The 11,564-nt window shown below is 39.8% G+C and overlaps 1 pseudogene; it reads left to right on the forward strand.

Annotated features, from left to right (window-relative positions):
* The first annotated feature begins 6,420 nt into the window (after positions 1-6,420).
* LOC101279132 (40S ribosomal protein S4, X isoform-like) lies at positions 6,421-7,573 on the forward strand (annotated as a pseudogene).
* Positions 7,574-11,564: the final 3,991 nt, after the last annotated feature.

Raw genomic sequence — 11,564 nt, forward strand, 5'->3', positions numbered from 1 at the left:
AACAGAAACAGACTCACATTCAAAGAAAACAAACTAGTGGTGACCAAAGGTGAGAAGGATGGGGGAGGAGCAAATTAGGGGTATGGGATTAAGAGACACACACTATTATGTATAAAATACATAAGCAATAAGGATATATTGTACAGCACAGGGACTTATAGCCATTACCTTGTAATAACTTTTAATGGAGTATAATCTGTAAAAATACTGAATCACTATGCTGTAGTGATTACCTGAACCTAATATTGTAAATCAACTATACTTCAATAAAAAATTAAAATTAAAAAAAACTTATTAAAGATGAATTCACATCAGGCTGAGAGCAAAAACAAGAATGGGGGAGAGAAGAAGAGGAATGACAGATTTGCTGGGTGGCAGGGACCCCTGAACGACCACATGACAGAGCTCTGAGCTGAATGCTGCCAACTTCATACTTTTGCTATATTTAATAAGTGACCAGTCTGTGCCGCCCTGCTTTACCTGAAGTGACTTGGTTTTCCCTCAAAGCACGACAACCACAGAAGAATCAGATCAAACAGAATGACACATTTATTAAGATAGCCTCTAGGCGAAAGGCCAGTTGTGTCTAAGCCTCTACCGTGTGACATAAATATGTTTAAATTTGAGAGCACACCAGTCATGTGGGCACAAACTTCTTTTCTTAAGGGTTAGGAATACTCTTAGCTGACAGTAAGAAAAAAGTCCACTGAATTATCAACTAAATTACCTATGGCATTGTTGTTGTCCTTTTAATTTTCAATCCATCTTGGACTGGTCAGTACTTTGTTCAACAAGTCTACTGTTGCTGGTTTAACAACAATGTCAAACAATGTACTATGGAAGTATCTAAACCCTTATTCTCAATTTCTGTTCTTATCTCTTTACAGAGCAGTAAGAAACAGTTTGTGTACTGACACATACTTCTAACATTTTGAGAAGCATTGGCATAAATAAAAGGACAGTTGTTATCAAGTTCATGAGAAATTCAGAAGTGATCCCTTCTGATCACTTTGGAGGCTCCATGTCATTAAAAAAGACCCAGGCTTTTTTTTTATTATCCCATTTTGCCAGCCACAGGGTATTGGTTTCTATCCTCAGGCTTGTAATCTAATGGCCAAAAGCTCTCTGAGGCCACGACAGCACCTCCTCACTCAACATCACCCAAAGCAGGAAGAGAAGAATGAGAGCAAAGGGGCTTTCACCTCATGTGGTTCTGTATTCACTCAAAGAGGAATATCTTGTCTAGAAGGTCTAGAAGCACCCCCAAAGATCCCCCAACTCATCCAGAACTGCCCCTATACCCAACATGCAAAGAAGAATGGGATCTCTGTGGTTGAATGAGGCCAACAAGTGTCCCGTCCCTTGAGGCTCCACAGCACATTGCCACATGAACAAAGCCAGGGACTCTGGCAAGGAAGAAACAGGAATGGCTGTTAGGTGAGAAAAGAAGTGCCTGCCACAGAAACCTTAGCTCTGTCCAGACCACAGGAGGCTTAAAGAAGTCTGCCCTCAGGGAAAACGTGGCTTTCTGCAAGGATAAAGTTGGTGCTCAACTTTTTTAACGTGATATACCTTCTTATCCACTAGAAACTTCTGGAATTCAGAAACAACCAGAAGGCAGATCTCCCATCCATTACCTCCTGAGCTGATTTTTTTTTTAACTTCATAAGTCTCGTTTTCCTTGTTTTTAAAAGGGGCTTAGAACAGGACTTTCCTCAGGGATGTGTTATGAGGATTTTAAAAGTTAATAGAAAGCACTTAGAAAAGGTCTTGGCATGTGGCAAGCTCTAAATAAACCTCACCTTACTGTTATTGCTAAGTGATTACTGAGACTAACTGTGAGTTTCTACATAACCCGGGGTCAGTGTTAGAAAACCCTGAGGGCTTGAGAGTTTGGAGATACGTAGGGCAGTTTCTGGGGCTCGTTTCACATGAACACGTGATAAGGAAGGACTGAGCACGCAGAGGGAAATGTTATGGGCAAACGTGTGACTTCTGAAAGAAGAATATCAAGGTACTCACTCTGAATCAGCAGAAACTCAGGAGACCCAAATTTGTCTTAGAGTCCAGCAAAACCCAGTGTGAAATTACAGGCCCTTACGGAGTCTTGCTTCCCCTAAGTCACTTTGGGGGCTTATTTGAAGAAGTTCCACGAAGAGCTGTGGAGCACTAGAGCTGTGATCTGCCCTTAGCGGTGGTGCTGAGGTTGTGACGCTGTGCTGTCTACTGGCCAATGAGCTATTCCAGGAAGGAAGAAATCCTGGAATGGCCCAGAGGACCTTGCAAACGCTGTTGACAGGAACAACTGGGAGTTACCACAGCCAGCAGAAAATGCTGCCTGGTGTTACTGCGTGCAACGATATAGGGTGGAATGGTCACCAGGATCTGGGGCTATTGGCCTCTCCTATCACTGAGGGCCATAGACCACAAATTTCTAAAAGACAGTTCTGGAAACTGCCAATGGAACCGACTCTTATTATTCAAAGCAGCAGACCCTAGGTTGGAACTGGAGATCTTGTCGCTCAGAAAGTCTTGCCCTCCTCACCATCAGTTCAGGGGATTGAAGTGGTGGTAATTAAATAGCAAACTGTAGAGGGAACAGCGTGGGCTCGGAGTCAAAAGACCTGGACCTGAGTTCTGTATTTTTCATTCTGTGACCTTGCTTAAGTCCCTTAATCCTCTGTGCTTCAGAGTATTTAATAGATTAATATATATATGAAAATGCTTTATAACATATAAAGTACCAAGAAAATTAAAAACATTGTAATCACTATTTTTTCAGTATGTTCTTAAATGAAGAGCAAGATTAACAATTTTTCACAAGAGAAACTGAAGGGAATAGAGCCCTAGAAAAACTGAGTGGGGTCCCAAGCCAGTTTTAGAGACCCTTAACAGGAACCTAGCTGAAAGTTCAGGTGAGGTTTGGAGAATGAGAGCCTCACTAATGACTAGGATCAGATTCAACTTTGTGATCTCAAGTCCTTGAGCTTCTGCATAGATGTGGTATGAGTTTTCATTTGCTTAATGGGCTTGAAATCCCATTTTGTTTCAAATGGAAAACTACCTGAATGTTTCCTGAAGAGGGTTTTTTAGAAAAAAAAAAACCAAAAACTTAAGCATAACATATCTGTGGTTGATCTTCTGTCAGTATAGTCCCTTCCAAAGTTCCCTGGGGAAACCAGAAGGCAGCAATGCTCCAGCAGCTGGGAGAGACGGACACATTACAAGATGTGATCACAGCTGCTGTGTTGAGTCAGGACGCCCTTTTGAGATGTGCAGACTGGTGCTTCTGTGAGGGCAGCCGTGCTCTGCACCCTCACCACTAGTCTGGAGGATTTCCTGCACACATCCAAGTAGTGACACTACCTACTTCCTTGGGCACCGTCTTCTGTTTTGGAAACTAGTGGTGCTTCTGAAAGACTCCATCTGCCTATCCACTTTGAGTTTCCACTGCACTGGCATCTGGGATTCAAAACTATTCAATCTACTGACAACAGAGTCTTTCTTTAAAAAGAGAGAAAGAGAGAAAGAAAAAGAAAAACAACCACTCAAGAATCCAAACACTATCTAAAATAAAACAGAGAAACAGCATTCTTTCTGTCCTGTTTTTAAATAGATCTTTCCACGCCCCACGTGTATATGCTATAATTAGAAAGTGTGTTGTAGAAAGGGTGTTATGATCACCCTCTAAAAATCTTGTTTTGTAATACTGACTTTACCATATGATATTAATTTGGGGAAAGAAAAAACAGGAGAGCAGCTACAGCACAAAGAGGTCTACAGTGCAGTGCTATGGAGTATCAGAGGTAAAAGGAATAGCCAAAATAATAATAATAATGTCTATTAATGTTTTTAGGCATGAAAGGGATGAAATTTAGTTTAAGTCCACATTGACTCTTCTCCAGACTATTGCAATAGACTGAATTGATTATCCCATTCTTTCCCTCCTCTGATTCAATCTCCAGAAATCATTGTCCTGAATCCCAAGTCTGCTCGTGCCTTTGTTCTGGTCAGAATCATTTTTGTAGATGCTCACCACCTACAGAACTAAGGACTGCTCCCAAATTTGGAACCCAAGCCACCTTCAGTCATTTTCTTCAGAGGTGATACTGCCTGCCCCAGGATGTGTTTGAAAATCTTTGGGGATTCTTTTCAGTGGTCAAAATGCCATGCAGCACTGATGGCTTTTAGAAGGCTGGGACCAGAGATGCACACTCCCTAAGATGACAAAGACCCATCCACCTCAAAAAACCAGTAGCATACCCACTGAGAAACTCTGAGACTAACTTTTCAAATTCCCCAACTTTATTTTCTACTCCTTCCTTTGTCATATCCAACTCTGCAGCCACCTTGACCAGTCCCATCTCTAACCTCAATTGGTGTACCCACAGTGGTCTCTAGTCTGAAATGTCCTTGCCAACTCAATGATCTTTGCCATTCTCAATCTTTCAAAACCCAGAATAAACTATTCCCATCGTACAATCAACATTAATTTCTCCATTTCTGTGGTCCCACATCACTTTGCTTATACCTCTACACTTATTGTATTCTGCCTTATATTATTGCCATTTTTATTACTCTATCTCCACTACCAAATAATACATTTCTGGAGGACAGGACCTGCCTTATTCAGCTTTATATACCTTGAACACTAAACACTGACTTAGTGTCTGGTACTTAGTAGATTTGTTGAATTTAATTGAATTACACTCATTATTTGTGAATATTTTTTTCTGTCAAATGTATGTGAGGACATTCTAAATTTTTTAAACTACTAGTGGATTTAACATGTAAAGTCTTATTTTATTAGTTCTTCCTAGGCAAAAAACTGTTTGAATAACTTGAAAAAAAATGGTTGGTTTCCTGCCCCTGTAACTGAGATAGGGTTAAATCCTTTTAAAAGAAAGAGCCAAAAGGATTTAGTCTCTCAAAAGTCACAAGGAAAAGGAAAATATATTTTTCTGTGTGTTACCCACTGAGATCTTTGTGTACACATACCTCCCCAAATGACTAAACTTTACAAATTTCACTTGACTTTAATTCAACTTTCCAAAAAAGAAAAAAAAATTTTTTAAGTCACCTTTGGACTGGGATGAAACGTGGAAAATTTCAACTCAAAGTCAGATTTTTTTTTTTTTTTCTAGGAAGCTGTGAGCAAATAAAAACGAGGTTTGGTGGTAGCATTTTACCCATCTACCATAGACGGGTCACTGCCAGCACGATACTTGTTGATGAGACGTTTGGCAAAAGGCCTGCTGCAGAAATACAGTCTGTGACTTTATTTTGCTGGAGATTTCATCTGTGAGGATTTTCTTTTCCAGTTACAAAGTTCTCCCAAGAGGGACATAGCTTCTTTTTGGAAACCTGTGAAATGTTGGCAAGTCTTGCCCTGTTTACCATGGAAATTTGTACTTGGATGGAATTACAGTGTATGACCTGGTACAAACATAGATGGACGTCTGATGCCTGCTATTTTCTCTTCATATTGATTTGAAAATTATAAGTCATAGAATCAGATCAAGTAACTTTGATCTTTCCAGTTCATTCGTTCACCATGGCATACAGTCATACCTGTATAGACTTGAGAATAGATTGGCAGATGACAGAACATATGTTACTATTAAAATTTATGGGATTGGTTCTAATTAATCTACAGAGGGTTGCCTGAAAAGGGAGTAGACTATTTGTAAGCATGGATGATTTAATATTGGCTTATCCATTGTTTTTTTCTTAGGAAGTTCTAAAATATCATATGGCTTCAAAATTGCATTGATGGGTTATATTGTTTTTAATGAGAAAGAAAAAAATGAACTAGCTTTGCCTGTAAACAGAAATTATCTGCTTTCCTCTAGATAACTGTTTAAAGCATCTGGCCCAGAATTGTGTAAGAAATTTGTTTTTATGTCTTTGGGAAATAGTTAACAGTCCCACTCAGGACCTCATCACTTCTTGCCAGGATTACTGCCATAGTTTCTAACTTGATCCTAGACCACGGTTCTCGCACCCCACCCTCAATCTATTTGCCACACTCCTATTGGCACTGTCATTCAAAAATCAGATCTGATCACCCCCAATCCAATGGTTAAGACCCTTCAAAGCTTTTAGGAGTGCTTTTAGGAGAGAGTGCCAAATTAGCACGGCATGCAAAGCTCTAGCCTGGCCTTCCCCCTTGCCTCACACTACTCTCACTCGATAGTCCACTGTATACATGTCACTCTCTAAGTTTTCACTCAGTTGTGCCTCTCTGCCTTTGAACCAGCTGCTCCCAAGCATATAACGTCACCTCTGGAACTCCCTGCTCTATCCATGGTTTGCTCCTATTCATCTTACAGCTCACGTGCTACTTCCTCCAGAAACCAATCCAAATTTTCTCATCTAGCCAGGGTGATGCCCATGAGTGTTCCAGTAACACTTGTGCTTATCTCCAGAATGGCAGCTATCACACCACATTGTATTTTAATAGCATGGAAATTCCAAGAGACCACATTTTATCCAGAGCCTAACAAATATCCTGGCATGTAGATGGTACTCAATATAAACTGATCAAATTGTGAATGAACAAAAGGAGAATGAAGGAAAATAATGTTTACATTATACTTGTTTTTCTGGTTATACTTTGAGACACTGATAGTCTTGAATTTGCCATTTTGAAAGGATCTCAATGACCAGAAATTATTTTTTCTCTTTTTACCACTTTGAGAAAACGATGTAAATTTAAGAACCAAGTTGACTTCAAAGAAAGTTTAGGCAAGGTAAAAAGGATTGAAGAATGCTCTTTTCATGGCTAGGACAGCCATGACGCATGATCCCAAGAAACATCTGTAGCATGTAACAACTCCAAAGCATTGGATGCTGATAAACTGACCAATGTGTTCGTTCCTCGTCCATCTACCAGTCCCCACAAGCCTGAGAGAATGTCTCCCCCTCATCATTTTCTAAGGAACAGACCTAAGTATGCTCTGACAGGAAATGAAGCAAAGATCTGCATGCAACAGTTCATTAAGACGGGTGGCAAGGTCCAAGCTGATATAACCTACCCTGCTGGTTTAGGAGATTTCATCAGCCTTAACAAGACCAGAGAGCATTTCCATCTCTCTATGACACCAAGGGTCACTTTGCTGTTCGTTGTAGTACACCTAAGGAAGCTAAGTACAAGTCGCACAAAGTGAGAAAGATCTTTGCGGGCACAAAAGGAATCCCTTATCTGGTAACTCATGATGCTCATACCACCTGCTACCCTGATCTCCTCATCAAGGTGAATGACACCATTCAGATTGATTTGGAGACTAACAAGATTACCCATTTCATCAAGTTTAACACTGGTAACCTGTATATGGTGACCAGAGGTGCTAACCTGGGAAGAACTGGTGTGATCACCAACAGAAAGAGACCTCCTGGTTCTTTTGATATGGTTCATGTGAAAGATGCCAAAGGCAACAGCTTTGCCTCCTGGCTCGCCAACATTTTTGTTATTGGTAAAGGCAACAAACCACAGATTATCTCTTCCCCAAGGAAAAGGGATCCACCTCACCACTGCTGAAGAGAGAGAAATAAGAGACTGGCAGCCAAATAGGGTGAAATCAGCTCTAGGTTATGTGATTGAAAAGGTCTTTGTACTTAACTGAAGATTATATGGCATTATTATTATTTTTTTTTTTTTTTTTGCTGTACACGGGCCTCTCACCGTTGTGGTCTCTCCCGTTGCGGAGCACAGGCTCCGGACGCGCAGGCCCAGTGGCCATGGCTCATGGGCCCAGCTGCTCCACGGCATGTGAGATCTTCCCAAACCGGGGCACGAACCCGTGTCCCCTGCATCGACAGGCGGACTCTCAACCACTGCGCCACCAGGGAAGCCCTATATGGCATGATTAAAAAACAAAAATAAGAATGGCACAAACAATTTAAGAACTTAATATTAATTATTAATACAATCATCATTCAAATGATTTTGTGACCCTTTGCACTGTGTACATTATATTGACCAACCCCGAGCATCTAAAATAAAAATGTCAACTTTACTTTGTGATAAATAAATTGCCTTTAGTTATTCCATAGATAGTGGCAACTATCAGGATAAAATCATTTTAAATTCACTTGAATATAAAACAATTAACATAAGTGATCTTCTTTAGCATTTTTGGTAAAAAGTATTTTATTAACTTGAAAAAGCAATAGGGTTTACAAATCCCCCTCAGAATTGAAACAATCTGCTTGCAGGATCTGTGACTTTTCCACTTGTTTTGTTTCATTCCTGCATATGCATTGACAGTTCAAAAGCCCAGTCTTTAATTCTAGTGGCAATAAATTCAACGCCAGTCCAGAACTTGTACTACCTGACATCTTCCACCCAGTCTCCAAGGGATCAAAGCAGTGTTTGAAATCAGCCTTCTATGTAAAAAAAAAAAAATCTACAGTGTGATATGAAATGCTAGAATGCTACAGTGTGATATGAAATGCTAGAATTTCTAGCCCCCAAAATACATCCCTCCCCACCTCCTGCCCTTACCAGTCAATATCTGAAACTACTTTACCAAACAGAAACACACGGTATGAGGGAATAGTCTTAAGATGTCAAAGAGATTATTCACTGATTTAAATTCACACTGCCTATTATGTTTCCCTTTTTGCCTTATTTGCCAGGAGGCTCAGAGCCAAATTTATTATTCAGTTGTAGTAAAACTTTTCTATTTCCTGCTTCTGTTAGAAGTCCCATCCCCTTTTCTATATTTTATGGATTAATGTACCCTTAAAAAATCATATGTTGAAGCCCTAATCCCCCAGTGTGGCTAAATTTGGAAATAAGGGCTTCTAAGGAAGTAATTAAGGTTAAATGAGATCATAAGGGTGGGGCCCTGATCCTACAGGAGTAGTATCTTTACAAGAAGAGACACTAGAGAGCTGGCTACTCTCCTTCTCTCTCCCTCCCTGCATACACACCAAGGACATGTGAGGACACTGCAAGAAGGCAGCCAGGAAGAGAGCTCTCACCAAAAACCAAATGAGCTAGGACCTTGATCTTGGACTTCTAGCCTCCAGAACTATGAGAAAATTTCTGTTGGTTAAGCTACCCACTCTACAGTTATGCCCAAGCTGACTATTACATACACGATACATGTCTTCTCTTGTTATCTCTTTACTGCTTACCTGGCACCCAGTCTCTCATCTCTGGTCACCATAAACTCTGCTATGCTGCATCTCCTGTCACCCACCTAGCAGTTACGAAAACTTTGAAAAAATATTTCATAAACTGAATGAAATTAAGAAAGATAGTAACTCAGCACAATAATTCGGAGTCTACCCTCAAACTATACATGCAACCTTAAAATTAACCTTGTCTATTGCTTTCCTAAGAGTGACCTCTATAATTTTATAAAAAGCAAAGATGACTTTTTTCTTATTATACTTTAGTGTCCAGTTTTATAAGTGATGTTTCTGTAAAACTGGCAAAATTAACAAGCATGATACTGTGGCTTAATTTCATGGGATGGTGTGTCCTTATTGAACACAGAAACCACCTTACTCCTACCCCATTTTCTTTTCATGTTTTTCCATTTTTTCTAATGTTTAATGTGATCCACAACCCTGCCCCACCCCTCCATTCTCAAGCCTCTCCCTCCCAACACACACTGTCAGCAAATGATCTCAGTATTGCCTATTTCTTTGATATCATTCAGCTTAACTTGTGAAAACTGTCTTCTTCTCATAAGACATACGCCAGATAGCCAGACTGTAAGCATTATAAACTACAAGCTCTTCTAAAGGAAGTACAGAAGTTTAGAGCTACAACAGGCTAGTAGTGTTTGATTAATAGTTTTTGTGTCAAGAAAAACAAAAATCATTAAGATAATAAGTTTCCACTATAGCTCACATGCTTAAAACTTTCTTTAAAAATTCTCCTTGTAGGGGCTTCCCTGGTGGCGCAGTAGTTAAGAATCCACCTAACAATGCAGGGGACACAGGTTCGAGCCCTGGTCTGGGAAGATCCCACATGCTGCGGAGCAACTAAGCCCGTGAGCCACAACTACTGAGCCTGAGCTCTAGAGCCCGTGAGCCACAACTACTGAGCCCGCATGCCACAACTACTGAAGCCCACACGCCTAGAGCCCATCCTCCGCAACGAGAAGCAACCGCAATGAGAAGCCCACACACTGCAACAAAGAGTAGCCCCCGCTCACCACAACCAGAGAAAAGCTTGTGCAGCAACGAAGACCCAATGCCGCAAAAAATAAATAAATAAATAAATAAATAAAAATAAAGTTCCCTTTAAAAAAAAAAAGAAAAAATGGCCACTCTCCTACACCACTCACAGCATAGCATTTCTTGAGAACAATTTAGCATTATTTATTAAAAAAAAAATTCTCCTTGTAAGTTAAAATGTTCTGTATTTGCATTGAATGAAAAATTGTATTACTGGAATATTTGAGAAAAATCCATTGAGATATTTTTTTCCTTAGGTGTGGAAGCAAAGAAATAATATTAAATTTTTCAAAATTCAGTTATTTTTACAAAAACAACTGAAAAGTGGTTGAACTTTGTTGATTCCCATGTGGATAGACTTCAGTGTGAGGTAATTTTTGTGAAACACAGGAAAAGTAATAAACTAAAGTTGAATGTGATTTGAAAATACTTTATGAGCAACTAAAAAAGATTCTTAAAGCTCTCTTGGATAAGCTTGTCAAGATTAGCCTCTTGGCATTTAGAAATTGAATAAAGTTAAATGACTCAAGATGTAATAGTGCCCAAATAGAGAATGATTATTTCCACTTAGCTGTGAAGCATGGATACAAGTGTTCCTCTATACAGGGTATTAGAAAAGACCATTGGTCAGGAAAGTGAGCACCAGATATCACTTCTTTAAGAATTAAAGTACTTAGTGTTTTCTAGAAATGTCCCAGAAGAGCTTACCAGGCCTGACATTCACAGTCATCGACTCTCCCATACAGATCTTCTTAGTTTTCTACCCGACAGTTCTATCACAGAACCTAATCTCCAGAGAAACTGAACCCCTCCCTGACAGCACTATCTAATGTCTTCTACCCAATTTATGCCCTATATCACCTTGCTCTTTTCTTCATAATACTTACCACTGTCTGAAGGTATCTAATTTATTTGTTTACCATCTGTTCCTTGTCTCTCAGAATGAAAGCCTCATGAGAACAAAGATTTTTCCTTGTTTAGTGCTGACTATCCAGGGTCTAGGACAGTGTTTGTCACATAGTAGGTACTCTATAAATATTTATGGAATGAATGAATGAATGGATGAAATTTTTATTTCCCATAAACATCTGAACTTCACTGCTTCTGTGTCTTGGCATGTAAATTTTCCTCCATCTAGAACGCCTGTACTCTCCTTCCACTCTACATCTTCACGGTCCAATTAAAATTTTATAGCATCTAGGCCTGTGTGGGAATTAACAATGTGCAAGCTTCAGCTCCCTTCAAAGAGTGGAGGATATTTAAGGGATCAGCCTGTGATGTGTTCTTTTCACACACACAGACACACAAGTGCACAGGCACACACATACATACACACAAACTAGCACAGTATCACTCAGTAAGCATTT

The sequence above is a fragment of the Orcinus orca genome, chromosome 1 (assembly GCF_937001465.1).
Source record: "Orcinus orca chromosome 1, mOrcOrc1.1, whole genome shotgun sequence".
Lineage (NCBI taxonomy): Eukaryota > Metazoa > Chordata > Mammalia > Artiodactyla > Delphinidae > Orcinus > Orcinus orca.